This window comes from Salvia splendens, chromosome 16 (assembly GCF_004379255.2).
Source record: "Salvia splendens isolate huo1 chromosome 16, SspV2, whole genome shotgun sequence".
In the NCBI taxonomy this organism is placed as follows: domain Eukaryota; kingdom Viridiplantae; phylum Streptophyta; class Magnoliopsida; order Lamiales; family Lamiaceae; genus Salvia; species Salvia splendens.
Window position 1 is genome coordinate 22,026,084 of NC_056047.1, and position 17,457 is coordinate 22,043,540.

The 17,457-nt window shown below is 42.6% G+C and overlaps 1 long non-coding RNA gene across 1 annotated transcript; it reads left to right on the plus strand.

Moving 5' to 3' along the window:
• Positions 1-15,575: 15,575 nt before the first annotated feature.
• LOC121771370 lies at positions 15,576-16,494 on the plus strand. Its single transcript, XR_006044010.1, has 3 exons — positions 15,576-15,653; positions 15,934-15,993; positions 16,433-16,494. It is a non-coding gene; the product is annotated as an uncharacterized LOC121771370 (long non-coding RNA).
• Positions 16,495-17,457: the final 963 nt, after the last annotated feature.

The window sequence follows — 17,457 nt, forward strand, 5'->3', positions numbered from 1 at the left end:
AAGAGGGTAGGAGACATAGGATCTCCCTGTCGAAGTCCCCTTTTGCCGGGGAAGAAACCGTGCAGGCTCCTGTTGATCGCGATCGAGAACTTAGGCGTCGTGACACACTGCATCACCCAAAATATGAACTTTGGGCGGATGTTCAGTCCATGTAGGATGGATCGGAGGAAGTCCCAATCCACCGTGTCATACGCCTTTCGAAGGTCGATCTTGACCGTACACTTTAGAGCATTCTTCTTGTCTGCATACCCGCGCATAAGCTCTTGCGCGAGGTGGATGTTGTCCATAATGTGTCTCCCCGGGATGAAAGCCGATTGCGCCTTGTTCACAAGCTTGTCCAGCAGTGGCTCCATCCTCCTCGAAAGGATCTTCGTGATGATCTTGTAGAAGACGTTGCAACAGGAGATCGGTCGGTAGTCACCCACCGTTGGGTTGATCGACGTCTTCGGAATCAGTGAAATGACCGTAGTGTTGAAATTCTTCAACAATTGGCCCGTTTCAAAGAACTCTTTAACGGCATCAACCACGTCCTTGCCCACTCTCTCCCATTACTTCTTGAAGAATGCCAAGGAGTAGCCATTGGGCCCCGGAGCCTTGTCGTTCCCGATGCCAAACAGAGCTTCCTTGATCTCCTCGTCTATGATGGCTCGCACCATGTCCCTGCTGTCCTCTTCACTCACAAGGGGACCCTGTCGAATGATGTCCACCTTGATGGGTTCCGGCGCCTTCGTAGTACCCAAGAGTGCCGAATAGAAGTCCACAAACTCATTGATTATTTCCTGCTGATCCCTTATCATAGTGCCATCTCTCCTGTGGAGGAATGCAATATAATTGCGTGAGTTGTTCCTATTAACAAGGGAATGAAATAAAGAAGTACTACGATCACTAAGGAGTAAATGCTTGAATTTAGCTTTTTGCTTAAAATACTCCCTTTCAGAATTCTGGAGGTATGCAGTCTTCTTCTTCTGGGTGGTGATCTGGAACCGAAGGGCTATGTCTGATGTGTCCCTGTCCGCCCGTTTTTGTAGCACCTCAAGCAGTTCTCCGGCCTCCGCCCTCTTTGATAGTTCACTGAACTCGTTGAAGTTGAACTCCTTGAGGTACTTCTTGAACTCTTTTCCTCATTCGGCTAGCACAAAATGTGCCTTCCCTCGGACTGTAGAGGCCCAATGATCTTCCACGAGCTTGTTAAATCCTGCGTGCTTGAGCCAAAAGTTAAAGAATTTAAATGGCTTAGGGTACGAAACAATATTACCAAAGAGGGTAGTGACGGCCGGTGAATGGTCCATGTACGGTCCCGATGGCAGAAACACCGTACTAGCCAAGTATCCTTTGGTGAACCAAGCATCATTAGTCATACCCCGATCAATCTTGCTCGATATCGTATGGTTTGTCCACGTGTATTTGCATCCCGTTGCCATAATATCCTCCAAACCGAGCAAGGCACACGTGTCCACCATATTATTAATCTCATATTCGGTGGGTACAGATCCTCCCACTTTTTCATCCTCAGCGAGCACGTTGTTGAAGTCACCACTAACAAGTGTCGGCTCATCCTACATCACGTGCTCAATTAACGAGTCCCAAAGTGGGCGTGTATCGGGAATAGTATGTAAACCATAGACCAAAACAAAGTGAAACAAATTATTGGAAGTCAAGCACCTGATTTTGGCGTAGATGGCTTGTTGCTCCACTCTTATCACCTCGAGTTCCACTTTGCTTGGATTCCAAATGAGAAGCATTCGGCTATTCTCGATCAGCTCAAAATTGTCCACGGCTTTCCAATCCCTGAAATTATTTGCAAGAAAGAATGTATAGTTCTCCTTCGTGAACTTCGTCTCCAATAGTCTCATGACGTCGATCTTGTGTGTTCTCACAAAATCCACGATGGCAGCTTGGGTGGGGAGTGCCTGCAGCCCCCTTATGTTCCATGTGGCGACGATCATTGGGACACCTCAGGATCAGCATCTAATCCATCCTCCCAATGGGGGGTGACATCCCTCTTTCTTGACTGGGATCGGGACATGGATTTCCGTATACTACCGGGTTTCCAGTCCCTGTCGGCACGGCTCAGTCGGGTGTCGGGTCGGCTACGTCGGGCGCTGGTCTCGGTGGGTCGGGCCTCGGTATCCTCTGTCTCTTCCGCAGGGTGGCTGGTCTCTTCATTTTGCGCCTCTGTCCTCTCTGCAGCAACAATGGTCGGTGCCCGGGTTGCCTTAGCTACCCTCGGTTGCTTCTTTTGTTTCTTTTTGTTCCCAATGTCCTCCTTGCCCGTTATATCAGGTTGGGCTTGTTGTTCCACATGACCCGTCGGTTCAGGCCCTTTGTCTTCCTGCGGTTCAGCCTCAACAACAATGTCCTTAATCTGATCCGTCTCCCTTTGGATCTGCGGGTCGCGGCTTCTACTTCTATGTCTTCTATCTGCGATGACAAAGGGGGTAGGTTGCTCAAAAGGAACACTCCCGGGAATGGCTGCCAAGATCGGCGGCAGGACGGCCGCGAGAATATCTTCTGCAAGGCTCTGGTGGTCAACCGCCGGGACCTGCGTAGTCTCAATCGAGTCGGGACTGGTAACCTCGGCCAAGAGAGCAAACTTATTCGGTGAAACTGGGGTCATAGGAACGACATGCCTTCCCCTCGGATCATCCCGTGTTTTGTCCCTAGGCCTCACTGTCCTCATATCAATCGGGTAGACGGTACCCGTTGGCTTCCATTGCTGTTGGGGACGCGATCTGGACCTGGAGCGCTCCCGGCCTCTTGAACTGGCTGCCTGTCCCGTGCTCTGATCTCGGTTAACTGGGGCATTCATCCTCGGCTGCTGAGCAGGGTGCTGCGGTCTGTTCGGTTGCTGCCGTGGGTTCCTTGGGACGATGCCCTCCCCTAGCTTATGCTCATGCGATGCAATCGTTGATTACTAACACTAGGGTTGTCAATCCTAGATCTGTAACTGCTAAAAGCTCCTAAGACTCTTGTAAAGTCCTCACTCTCAATTAACAGTGCCGTTTTAAGGATAGCTAATTGTAGTGTCTATTAAGTGGATCTAACTCGCCAACCTCCTCTCACGATTATGTAGCAAGTTATATTAAATCATCACAGAATGTGTCACTCAAACGTGAAACATTATCCAATTACTTAAGGAAGAAACAAAGTAAGAACAAAACGAATATTAAATAGAAAACGAAATTGTATATGTCACGACCCTATTTTGCTAAAGATAGCGAAAATGGGTAATTCGCGACTAATAAGGGGGATTATAGAAGCGGGAAAAAGAAAGGGGTAGAATTCAAGGAACTTGCCGAAAAGCCGATCGAAAGGTACCACAAAATAGGAGCCAAGTATTTAATCACAAGGTCTCAAAAATAGAATAATTCCTCCTATCAACTAAATCAGAGTTCGATGGTGAGACTTTGAAGTTCTCACTTAACAAAAGTACAGTGGAATAGTCCTTACTAAACGACTTTGCGTATGAAGACACAATCGTCGAGAAATCCGCTTGATTATTTAATAACATCGACTCTAATCATTACTCATTTCTCTTGATGTTCAACATGCACATTTATAAATACATGCAGGGCTGAGTGCAGGAGTACTCAGTGGACACGTGCCAAAAACAAAACATACATTATATAGTTGTCATCCATCAACAATATCACACGGGGTTTTTCTTAAAAGGCCCGAGCATACTAAATTCTTTGGTGATCTTAAAAGTCCGACTGCAGTCTAAGTTCTTAAAACTCATACCATGTCTGAGAATCGTGTACAGTGAAGGTGACCACCTCCAACGGACACCATGGCCGGCCAACCTCTCTAGGATGTCTCACGACTCTTGTGCACGTTATTCCGAACAGGATTTGCGGTCCTATTGGGAACCAAATTCGTTACTTAGTTTTAGCATTGCCAAAACTCTCGGCATATAGCCCTAACAGACATGCCTCGAAAATAAACATTTTATGGCATGACAATAGCTTTAAACTAATCACAGCTCTATTTTGAGAAAAGATGATCTTTCATAACTTCAAAAGTATTTGCTTTATATCCACACTATAGTGCGGGATATTAAAAGAAAGCCCACCTGATACGTTTATCTCAATTCTCGTCTGGCCTCACTTGCCCTTGAATAATTTATCATTTACAAAATAAATAGCGTAGCACGCTAATCAGTACTTGAACTATTTTTTTCTGAGAAAAAGAATGCATGCATCCTATAGGATAGCACCTACATCTTAGTCTCGGCTTTTATAGGATTTTTCTTAATCCTACTTCGGCTTCACTGCTCTGCAGGATTTAATTATTTTCCTTACTAATTCCAGAAAATTCTATTTTCTCTAGCACAATTACTTGTGCTCTTATGTAATAAAATATGGATTCTTGAAAAAAAAATCTCTTTCTCAAATCCTTTTCTTCGCGGGGCGACGCCGGTCGGCCCTTCGCGTCTTCAACTTTAATGTTCACAATCTCCGGAAATCTTGATAATTTACTCGGAAGGTTAATTGATTGAGCTCCAACTCAATATCTTCCACCTTCGGAAACTTGGTAATTTATTCGGGAAAATTAAATAATTCACTTCAGAGATCCGAGCTAAATTCTTAAAATTTCCGATCCAACACTATTAAACTTTTAATTAATTAAATCAGCCACCATTCCAATTAATTATTAAGTCCAGATAAATAAGACGGCCAATGTACTAATTTATTCAAGATGCCCAATCTTAAATATATTATTGGGCCCAAGGATTAACCCACTAAGCACTACCATATACTCCCTTCGGTCACCCCCCTCCTCCCGCCGTTGATGGCTCATCTCCACCGGCCTTCGCGGCCGGCGTCATCCCTCTCCCTCCGTCGAGTCTTCTCTCCCGACGAAGCCATTGTCAGAGACGGCGCCGCCTTTCTCTCTCCGTCTCTCTCGGCGGTCCGCCGTTCACTCCTTCCTCCGGCGAGACCGCGTCTGTGAAAAATGGAGAAGGAGATGAAGGATGAATCTCCATTGAAGGAGAAGAGAGTAAATGCAGATAAAATGCTTGAGGAAAAGGAAGAACGAAAACAGAGAGCCTTTCATTATGGATTACATTTTGGAAAGTTATTATTGCTAATTACAATAAGGACCAAGTAAAAGAACAAATATCCAACTAATCAACCTAACTAATTACATTTTATTTTCAATTTTAACACTCCCCTCAAGATGGGAGCAGATGCAACCATCTTGCCAAGGAAAAGAAAAAACTAACTAACAAACAAAAAAAAACAACATACAAAGTTCTTTCTTTTATCAAAGTTCAATGAAGCATCCAAAGAACACCAAATGCAGAAGATGTGTTTCTCATTCTGACTTTGATCGCACTGTTAACTGAAAACAAGCACTCATGGCAACCCCGGCTCATCGCCTGATCCAAGATCAGAACCTAAACTTTCTCTACAGTGGCACTACTCCTGTGGGAATGACTGATGTGACTAAAGCATATAAGAGAGGAGATCTTGGAGGAAGGAGAGCACTTAACGACATATCGTACTCAAGAAACCCTTCTTCATTTCACTCCAAGAAGAAAGATAGCTCCATAAATGTCATCTCTATTGACAAAGATCCTTCAACTGTGAAAGGTAAGTCATCCAATGCAGCTGAGAAAAGTAGAGTTGCTGGTAGGAAAGCACTCAGTGACCTCAAGCACTCAGTGACCTCACAAACTCGGTTAAGACACATTCAAAGCAGATTGGTATGCCACTGTATCACATCAGCACCAGCAGCAAGGCAAGGACTTCATCTCCCCTTGCAAGTGATCTCAAAACTCCCCCTTAGTAGAGAATCCATCTTGAGCTAAATGATATGGCCTTGACCCTGCCATAGGGAATGCAATAATGCAAGCTGCACAAGAACTTGTGCCTGAGGGAAAATTGAATGATCATTTTCCTTTGGTTGTTTGGCAAACTGGCAGTGGTACTCAGAGTAACATGAATGCCAATAAGGTTATTGCTAACAGAGGAGCTGAGATTCTTGGCCACAAGCGTGGCGAAAAGGCTGTACATCCAAATGACCATGTAAACAGATCGCAATCTTCTAATGACACATTTCCAACGGTAATGCATATTGCTGCTGCAACGAAGATCAATTCAAGTGAAACCATATCCAATCCTGATGAATCAGATTCAGACAATCTGGATATCACAGAAGAATCAACTAAGAGTAATGATTCCATGGTTTCCGAAACCAGTTTGAGGAGCTACGAAGATGATGTTTCTGACTGGGATGAACAAGCAACACCAGGATGTTGCAACCAAAAATTCACCAATTGTTGCAATCACCAACAACAAATTTCCAATCTCCTACCCAATTCAAGAGCATCAATAACCTAGCGACCAAAGGTCTTGCAGTTGCAACAACTAAGAACAATCAGTCAATCACAACACCAGCTATGAACAACACCGCCACAAACCAGGCTTCGATCATAGACAAGAGACTGAAGAAAAAGGTTTAGAAAACAGAGGATCCGATTTGATCGGAGAAAACAGAAACTGATTCACAAAGGAAACAGATCCAACCGAACAATCGGTGAACAACAAAACAAACATCCGACATACAATCGAAAAACCAGAGATAATCTGAAAACATATTAAGATTCAACAACAAATTTGAGAAAACATATTCTCAAAACGAAACACTCAACCGATTTTAATCGGAGAGATACAAACTTGGATCATACAAATCCAATGAACAATTCATCGACGGAAATTAACGCCGAAGAGAGACAAAAAAATGAGATGAATCCAATCGATAAAACCAGAGAATTTCAAACAAAAGAACTGATTGAAAATCGGAATTGAAGAAAAACAGATCGGAGAGAGAATAGAACCTGATGATTTTTGGATCGAAAATAGAGAGATCCGAAAGAGGATAGAACCCTAGCTGGAAACCAAACGAAAAATTGAAAAAAAAATAGAAGAGATGGAGGTAATCAGAGGCGCGCAGCGGATTTGCGCTCTGATACCATGTGAAAAATGGAGAATGAGATGAAGGATGAATCTCCATTGAAGGAGAAGAGAGAAAATGCAGATAAAATGCTTGAGGAAAAGGGAGAACGAAAACAGAGAGCCTTTCATTATGGACTACATTTTGGAAAGTTATTATTGCTAATTACAATAAGGAGCCTTATATATAGGCCAAGTAAAAGAACAAATATCCAACTAATCAACCTAACTAATTACATTTTATTTTCAATTTTAACAACGTCTCACCTGCGTCGCCGGCGGGCTCGTGTCAGCTCCCTCCGTCGGGCAGATCCTTCCTCTAAAGCTAAGTCTTTTTCCCCCATTTCCCTTCTACTCAATTCATTTGAGTTAAGCAGCAACTTGGTGATTGTTGAGTATTTCGTCTGTTCTTGTTGAAGGATTTTAAATCCTATGTTCTAATTCTTCGAGAGCTTACTGGAATGAGCTTGTTATCATGTTTTGTTGGGGGTACTTAGCTCATTTGAGTACTGTGAGATTCTGTACTGCATTGTTTGTGTTCTTCCTCAGTTCGAACAGCCCCTAATGCTATGTGATGACTTGGTTTGCTGAGCCTTATTTGTTCCCTAGTTTCATTCTGCGATCTGCTAAGATTCTAGGTTCTATTCTCTAATGGCTTTGTTCTATATGATGCAAAGAGGGTGTTGTTGAGGTGATTACCTAGCTTTGATGATTCCTCTTGGTGGTGGACCGATGTCCTGCCTCAAGCTCCTAATGGCTTTGTTCTATATGATGCAAAGAGGGTGTTGTTGAGGGTGTTGTTGAGGGGATTACCTAGCTTTGATGATTCCTCTTGGTGGTGGACCGATGTCCTGCCTCAAGCTCCTCCTTGCTCCTCCCCCACACCTTGCGGTACTCCTTGATTTTGAGTGAGTTTATGGTGTCGAATCGTGGGGGAAGGAAGTGGGATTGAGGCTGTTTAAATAGCCTTCGAAAGTTGGCATTTTGTGCCTGAATCTTGGGAGGCGGTGCTCCTATTTTGGGGCTGCATACTTGGCCTTCTTTTGAGCTTTATGTTTATGTCATTCATACTAAGTTGGTGCATGTTTTTGGGGAAAGAGGTTTCCTCCCTTGGCTGCTCCTTTGAGTCTCGATGAAGGGAACTTTATCCCTTAAGTTTTGGCTTGTGGTTGAGTTCTACTACCTTGTGTCAGCTTGGTTTAGTTTCCCAAATGATGCAAATTGGAATGGGACAATTTGGGGCTGATCTTATTGCCAACTCTGTAGCCTCTTGGCTGCTCTACTTTGCCTATTACTTCTCTCATCTTAATTGGCTTGTGTCTCCTTCCCTTTTTGGTGTAAATTTTGTAAGTGCAATAGTTGCTCCTTGGAGCCTTGTGGAGGTGGAAATCAAAAGAGAGAAATGGATGGAAATCTTTGCTCACATCACTCTCTATGCTTACTTCCCAAAGTAGCAACCTTCATCTTCTTGATTTTTGTTCCCTTTTTTTTAAGAGTAGGAATGTATTTGGAAAGTAGAGTACATAGGAAAGGGTTGTCTCTTTTGATCATGTAAGCATTTGTACTATTTGTATCTTCATTATTCTTGTATTTTTATTCCTTAAAGTGTCCATCTAATAAAAACATATCATTTACTTTTATTCTTGAATAAATTTCCTTGCACCTTGTTTTCCCAGTGAGCTGCTGCATCTTGACCAACGGTCGTTGTGGGTTGATCCGTAGCCTCTGTCTCTTGAACAGCGGTCACTGCACTTTGTTTCAACGGCCGCGGCTATCATTCTATATCTTCTGGATCACTTGTAGCAGTCGCTGCGCACACCGTAGTGGTCGCTGGGCGTGTTCTTCCTTTCATGCACAACTTTCTCGAAGCGGACCGCTACTGGCTTAGCGGTGTGTGAGCGCCAGCGGTCGCTGGCTGTGTTGCAGCGGACCGCTGGACGTCTTGAACAACTCCAAATTTCCAGCTTCGCTTTTTTACTCTCTTTTTGGGCTCAAATATGCACATTTATCACAGAACACGTCAAAATACCAAAATAGACAAAAATACGAAATATAGACATGAATTTCCGCCACTACAAATTAATTTTTAATTAAGATAAATAAATATTACAAAAAATAAATATAGTGGCGGAAAAACCCTCCACTGATGATGTCATGGGAGTGATTTTTAATTTTTATTCAAATCACACTTCCTCCTCGCGCGCCATAAATCCTCCCCGCCGTGGCCGTCGCCACTCCAGCTCGTCGCCGTCGCGCCGCTCCAGATCCGGCGCTCTCGCTCCGTCGCCGACGTTGCTACTCCAGGACAACATCACCGCTACCGTGTAAGTTTAATTCGATGAGGAGATGAAGTTTGAGTGTGTGTGTGTGTGTTGTGTAATGCAATAAGTGCCAGTCCATATAGAAGAAAAACACTAATTGAGAAGAAAAGCAAGTAAGATTTGCAAAATCAGTACAAACATTGAGAAATTAGTAAATGGAGTGTGAGAAAAAAAGAGAAACTAATGTCATGGCATTTGTGTGAGTTTGATATAAAATTAATAAAAATATATTTATGAAAATTGAGGTTCATTTTCGTACTCCATTTTGTAAATGAAATGTGCATGTGCAGTTTCATTGTGTGAATTTTTTTGTGGTGGCCGAGTGTTTGCCGAGATCCTTCCATGTGGCGGAGCATCGACATGCGAAAATACCGGAGATCTCTGGGAAATGCCGTACCATTTGGATAAGATGTGCTGCCACGCTGTCGATCGCAGCCATGGCCAATTGATTGTCATCAATATTGAGTATTTTGGTACCGATGAATTGCTGCACTACATTTCTCAGAGGTAGATTTCTGTGTTTTTCGATGCATAATTAGCTGGAAAATCGATTATTTTTTAGCTATTTTTGCTGTATATCAGCTTCGACTTGGCAAAAATTGTTGATTAATCTTTTATGTTTCTAAAATATTTGTCCTTAAGTGAGGAAAAACAATTCAGTTATTTATCCTAACTTAGTAAATGAGTGCCAAACTATGAATGTAATAGATCATCCTAGAATGTGTTAAGAAAGGAAAAGATATCAAAGAATAACACCAATTATGCTCCACAATATTACACCAAGAATAGAATAGCAAGATTGATATTTGATTGATATCATACCATAATTATACATGTATCAACCCTATTTAAAGGGGAGTCTATGCAGTAATGAAAATCATCAAAGTATCAATTCTACAATCTCTCTTGTTCGTTCTCTATCCCTAATCCATGCCTAATACACCATTCAAGATGGTATCAGAGCAGGGGTGAGACTCAGAGTAGTCTCATCACTGTCTCGGACCAATCTCAACCCTTTAGCCAAAACCCGGCAGATCCTGCAGAAACAAAAACATGTCAGACAACGACGCCCCACCAAAACCAACGGAAACAGAGCAATTCGCTCGAATGTTTGCCGAGTTCATACGTACAAGTATCGCGCAAAATCAAAACCAAATAATTACCACCAAGCCTCCAGAATCACCACCAGAAACCTACAGAATTGATTCCTCACCATTGGTTATTGCAAAGAAGCTAAATGGTGACAATTACCCCCAATGGTCTATCCTCATGAAAGCAGCGATTGGCGGAAGAGGGATGATGTCTCACATCACTGGAGTCCCACCCCCCGGCCAAAACCGACCAAGCGTTCGGAAAATGGCAACAAGCCGACCATTGTGTGTTCACATGGTTAACCCAGAATGTGGAACCAAGGCTGGTGAGTCGATTGACTCAATACCCGACGGCCAGAGACATATGGGTGAGCATCGAGGTCACCTATGCCAGCGGGAGCGACAAAATTCAAGTATACGACCTGTATGCAAAGGCAATCACATTAAAACAGAACGAGGAATCACTAGAGCAGATCTGGACCAGATTAAACGACATATGGATCTCCATAGATCGGCGACATCCGAATCCAATGAAGTATGCAGAGGACATCGACATATACAACACAGAAAAACAAGAACAGGGGCTATTTCAATTACTAGTAGCCCTAAACAGCAAATACGAGAACACCAAGAAGGAGATTCTCAGGACAGAACCACTTCCCTCAGCCGAGGCAGCCTATGCTATCCTCCGACGAGAAGACGTCCGGTCAAGCATTCTCCAGACAGGGAACTCCGGTACACAAGGAGTCGGGGCAGGCCTGGCAGTAACTCATCAGTGGCAGCATCGAAGCCATCCTCAACGGAGCGGCGGCGGTAGTGGCGGTGGATGGAACAAACGACCGGAAGAAGACAAATCAAGGCTCGTATGTTCACATTGTGGGAAGAAGAAACACAACCGGGAAACATGCTTTGAAATCCACGGCTACCTAGAATGGTGGCAAGAAAAGAAAATCAAACCATCGCCACCAGCCCCATTTAGAGAAACCGGCCGAGCAGCGACGACGATAGGCAAAGGTGAACCGGGCACCACCATCGGGAGCAACTCGGGAGCCGCTTACAACCGAGGCGGCAACCCAGAAACGGAGGAGATGACAACCGGCGTAGCAACCATCGCCAGAGGAGGAGGGTTCGCGAATTCGGGAACTGCCGAGAAAGAAATGGAGGCGGAACAATTACATGGTAAATTAGGGTTTGTGAATTTATTCTCAAACCCTTACCCTTTCCTTAAATCTTACCCTGACCCCCCAGATCCAGGTATATTGCAGATTAGACCCCGAAATTTGCAAGGAAACCCTAAAGTTCCCAGAAATTACAAAATAGCCACCCCACTTCAGAAATTCCCAAATAAACCCCCGACAGTTGCTGAAAATTCCGAAACAGCCCCTATACTTTGTAAAAATCAGTTCCAAATACTTGACAGTTTATCCGAATCATATGCCTTAATCGTCTCCTCTGAAAAGAAAAATGATAAGTGGATTTTTGACTGCGGAGCCACTGACACTATTACCTATGACATCTCTGATATATCTAATATGCATAGGGCACCGAAAAGTCATATCCAAACAGCCAGTTGCGAGTTTACACCTGTTGAAGGAGCAGGATCAGTCACAATTTCATCCGCTCTGACGTTATCTAACTGCTTATATGTTCCTTCCATGTCACATAAACTGTTGTCAATCAGTCATGTAACAAAGGAATTAAATTGTACTTTACTGATGCAACTGAACTTCTGTCTGTTACAGGATATCAGGACAGGGGAAATTATTGGACGTGGCACTGAACGGGACGGGCTGTATTACGTGGATGAAATTACACAATGAGGAACTGCTCTACTAACCCACGGGACTACTGATAGAGAGGCCTGGCTCTGACATCGACGCTTGGGACATCCTTCTACGGGTTATTTAAAAATCCTCTTTCCTAAATTCAGTCAAGATATGTATTGTGAAACCTGTGCGTTGGCCAAGAGCCGTAGACATTCATATAAATCAAACAATACTCGTGTTGATTCCCTATTTTCACTAGTCCATTCTGATGTGTGGGGTCCCTCTCCGACTGTGGGGGGACAAGGATTCAAATACTTTCTCCTCTTACAGATGATTGCACTCGTATGACCTGGGTCTATTTTATGAAACAAAAGAATGTGGTTTTTGAACATTTTAGTCACTTCCATGCACTAGTCAAAACCTAATTTCAGAAAAACATAAAAGTCCTTCGTTCCGACAATGGGGGGGGAGAATTTGTCAATTCACAGATGAAAACCTTTTGCCATAAAAATGGTCTTGTTCACCAAACCACATGCCCATATACACCAGAACAAAATGGCTCGAGCCATGCTCATTGAGTCCAAAACCCCCAGACGCTTCTGGCCCGAAGCTGTCGCCGCATCTGTCTATCTAACAAACCGCTTACCCTCCAGGACTCTGGACCTTCAAACCCCACTAGAGGTCCTCTCGACCCTAGCCCACATACCGTTACCTCTAACCTTACAGCCTCAAGTATTCGGATGCTCAGTTTTTGTTCACATTCCCAAACATGAGCGAAATAAGCTCTCTCCATGTGCTATCAAATGCGTCTTCGTGGGTTATGGGAACTCACAAAAGGGATATAGGTGCTTCGACCCTAAAACAAATCGCTTATTCACCACCATGAATTGCGACTTCCTTGAAACCGACTATTTCTTTAGCCAGCTTAGCGGACAGGGGGAGAGCCATAGTGATCCACTAAGCCAGACACCAACCTATGAAATCCCAACAGACCTTCTCCAACAAAGCCCAGCAGAAGATGAAGAAGAAATACAACCCGCACCAAACAGTGACACTATCCAAGACGATCCCCTACTGGTATCTCCTGTAAGTGTCTCTGAAACTCCGCCTAGTATTGATAATTTGGCTATACTTGGTAAAACTAACCCAGAGACAGATAATGAGCCCGAAGCAGACTCGCAGAATGATCCAGAAATTTGTGATTTGTTGGAAGAACAGATTAGTGAAGAACTTGGAGGATACAAACTTCCACCAAGAGCCAATAGAGGGGTTCCGCCAAAACGATATAGCCCCGAATTCATCGGCAAGAAAGCCAAATACTCCGTCGTGAACCTGGCGAGGGGACACCTCTCAGAGATGGCGCACGCATTCGAGGCCGCCCTATATGAAGAAGAGGAGATCCCGTGTACTGTGGAAGAGGCTTGGAGATACAAACACTGGCGAGAGGCAATGATGAAAGAGATGGGAGCCTTAGAAAGAAACGGTACATGGGAGAAATGCAAAATCCCAGACGGAAAAAAAGCAGTTGGATGCAAGTGGGTGTTCACTATCAAACGAAGGCCAGATGGTTCTATAGAGAGGTACAAGGCGCGATTAGTCGCCAAGGGCTACACGCAGACTTACGGAGTTGACTACGATGAGACGTTCTCACCTGTAGCAAAAATGAATACCATTCGAGTGCTACTCTCAGTTGCTACCAACAGGAACTGGCCACTTCACCAATTTGATGTAACAAACGCATTTCTACATGGGGAGCTGAAAAGAGAAGTGTACATGGAAGCACCCCAGGGATTCTCGGAAGGATTTGCAAAAGGGGAAGGATGCCGCCTAAAGAAAACACTCTATGGGCTCAAACAATCTCTGAGGGTTTGGTTTGGAAGATTCAAAGAAGCCATGAACAAGTACGGATTTCGGCAGAGCAACTCCGATCATACCTTGTTCGTGAAAAGGCGAGATGACAAAATCACATGCCTGATTATCTATGTAGATGATATGATTATCACGGGAGACGATACAGAAGAGATAGAGAGGCTAAAGGGGAGCTTATTCCAAGAATTTGAAATGAAAGACTTGGGAAACCTTAAATACTTCTTGGGAATAGAAGTACTACGGTCTAAAGGCGGAATCTTCTTACGACAGAAGAAATACACACTCGACATTCTAGCGGAGACAGGCTTGATTGATTGCAAACCAGCCGATACACCAATCTTAGTGAACCACGGGCTACAGATCTCTGATGAATCTGAATTAGCAGACCAAGGAAAGTACCAGCGACTGGTAGGGAAACTCATTTATCTCTCTCACACTAGACCAGACATTGCATATGCAGTAGGAGTAGTAAGTCAATTCATGCACCGACCATAAAAAGACCACTATGAAGCTGCGTTGAGGATCGTGCGATACCTCAAAGGAACAGTTGGACATGGAATAATGTTCAGAAAGAATGAACACCGAGGAATTTATGGGTTTACTGATACCGATTGGGCAAGTAATCCAATTGATCGGAAGTCAACCGCAGGGTACTTCACATTTGTAGAAGGAAATCTGGTAACATGGAGGAGCAAGAAACAAAAAGTGTTGGCATTATCAAGAGCGGAAGCTGAGTTCCGAGGAATAAGAAGTGGGTTGATGGAGATCTTATGGCTTAGGAGGTTGATGGACGAGATTGGACTCACACAAGACAAGAGTCAACTATACTGCGACAACAAGGCAGCAATCTGCATTTCTGAGAATCCAGTACAACATGATAGAACCAAGCACGTGGAAGTCGATAGAAACTTCATCAAAGAAAAATTGGAAAGTGGAATTGTGGAACTACCATTTGTCCGGTCCGAAGAACAGTTAGCCGACATCCTCACCAAAGCCGTCAATTCAAGAAGCCTCGTGACCATACTTGGCAAGTTGAGCTTTGGAGATCCCACCACTCAACTTGAGGGGGAGTGTTAAGAAAGGAAAAGATATCAAAGAATAACACCAATTATGCTCCACAATATTACACCAAGAATAGAATAGCAAGATTGATATTTGATTGATATCATATCATAATTATACATGTATCAACCCTATTTAAAGGGTAGTCTATGCAGTAATAAAAATCATCAAAGTATCAATTCTACAATCTCTCTTGTTCGTTCTCTATCCCTAATCCATGCCTAATACACCATTCAAGAGAATGTACAGATCAAGTTGGAGAAAGCAGGATGAGAAAACCTAAAATTTTGTTGTGATTTTGTGGGGTTGTAAAAAACTGATTTTTTTTGAAAATGTGCATTGTGGATTAGTGAATATAAATCTCAAACCGATTTTAATGATGTCCTAATTTGCAGCCATGGAAGCCCCTCCAACCTGCTGCATATTATACTGAATAATATCATATTCTCCTCCTATCTTGACATTGACAGTTTTCCCTTTGCTCTTCTTTTGACAGGACGCTAAATTTGACCGTTTTAGTTTGTTAAAGAATCTTCCATCCGCTGTTAAGACAGGGGAATACACTCCTCATCTGCTGTTGCAACGGTAAGCGCTCTCATGTTGCATTCAATGTAAAGATGTAACGATGGTAATATATCATTATGGCTTACGCTGTTATGCTTCGCTTCTTCCTATATTTGCCTTGTTTATTTCTATCTAGTTGTCAATCAATCTCTACACACATGCATTTTGCAGTTCCTTCGTTCTCTTCATATTCCGTAATGACATTGTTTTTGTATGATAATTTAATACATTGTGATTTGGATGGAATTTCATCAACTGCTAAAGCATTTGCTTACATCTTTTTTCATTTACATTTTTGCAGGAAAAGATATTAGTGTATGCGTTTGTCTGGCTGTTTTTACACCATTTTTTTATGAAGCAGGTATGATTAGGATATTGCACTACTCTCTGAATGTTTTATAAGTTTCTGCGTTTAAGATTATGCCCTCTTATTAGAATGTTCAGTGTGATACAATAGTGCCTAGATTAATGAAATCATATTTATTTACACTTTGAGCTCATACGTACAAGTTGTTCGGAGTCCACATGGATGTATGTGATTGGTTGAATATCAAACTGTGCAACGATTCTTAAAAATGAAAAAAAAGTTCACTGGTGATATTTCGCAAGTTATAGGTTTTGAGTAATTTTGTTTGGAAGTGATTCAAAGATCTCTGACTATGAAATGGTAAGTGACATATGTACGTAATTTACCAAGTTCATTATTTATATTAATATTTGTTTTATTATCTTTGACAAACAGGTAATAAATCAAGTTCATTATTTATATTAATATTTGTTTTATTATCTTTGACAAACAGGCAAATGAAAAGGGGATCTCTATTGGAGAGTGTATGTATGATGACGCCTACCTGACACTACACTTCATGATCTCTATTGGAGAGTGTATGTATGATGACGCCTACCTGACACTACACTTCATGAATTACTATTTTGTTATTAACTAAGTTTTAGAATTAGCAGACTGAGAAGCGACATGAATAGTTAATTCGCTATTTTGTTATTAACTAAGTTTTAGAATTTTGTTATTAAACGTTGGTGTTATGAGTAATAAATGAGCATTCGTGTATCTATTGCTATTTTATTATAAAAAATGTATTGATTTGTTGAAAAATTATCGTAATAGGGTGGATAAACAATGAAATAAATATAATCAAGATCTGTATAAAATTATAGTGGCGGATGCATTCTGCCACTAAATAGCATTATATGTTAGTGGCGGGAATTCAGTGGCGGAAACTAGTTCCGCCACTAATAATGGCGGCCTAAGATCCGCCACTATTTTAAATTTTACTGGCGGAATTTCACTCCGTGGGTAATCCGCCACTACGTTTCTGTGGCTGAAAAATTTCCGCCACTGATATTTTAGCGGCGAATATATTGCCGCGGTTCTATTTGGCAGAAGGGAATGTCCATCTGATTTGGAGAAGATGGGAAAGGATATTGCAAAAGCTTGTAAGGGGCTGCCCCTTGCAATTGTGATAGCTGCTCGTATATTGTCTCAATGAGTTCAGAGTCAATCCTCATGGGAGGAACTTGCACCAACTTATCGTGGAAGACGAGCAGTTTCAAGAGATAATGTTATTGAGTTATACCGACTTGACTCATTCTACGGGGTCTTGTTTCTTATACATGTGTAGCTTCCCTGACGATTATGAAATTCGAGTCTCCGTGCTTGTCAAGTTATGGATGGCTGAAGGATTTGTGAAATATCAATGGGGGGCTGAAGATATTGTGACTGAGATCATGAGAACAAATTTGGCTTCGATCACGGCCATCAAGTGCAATGGTAGTGTCCATGATTTGGTACGTGACGTGTACAAGA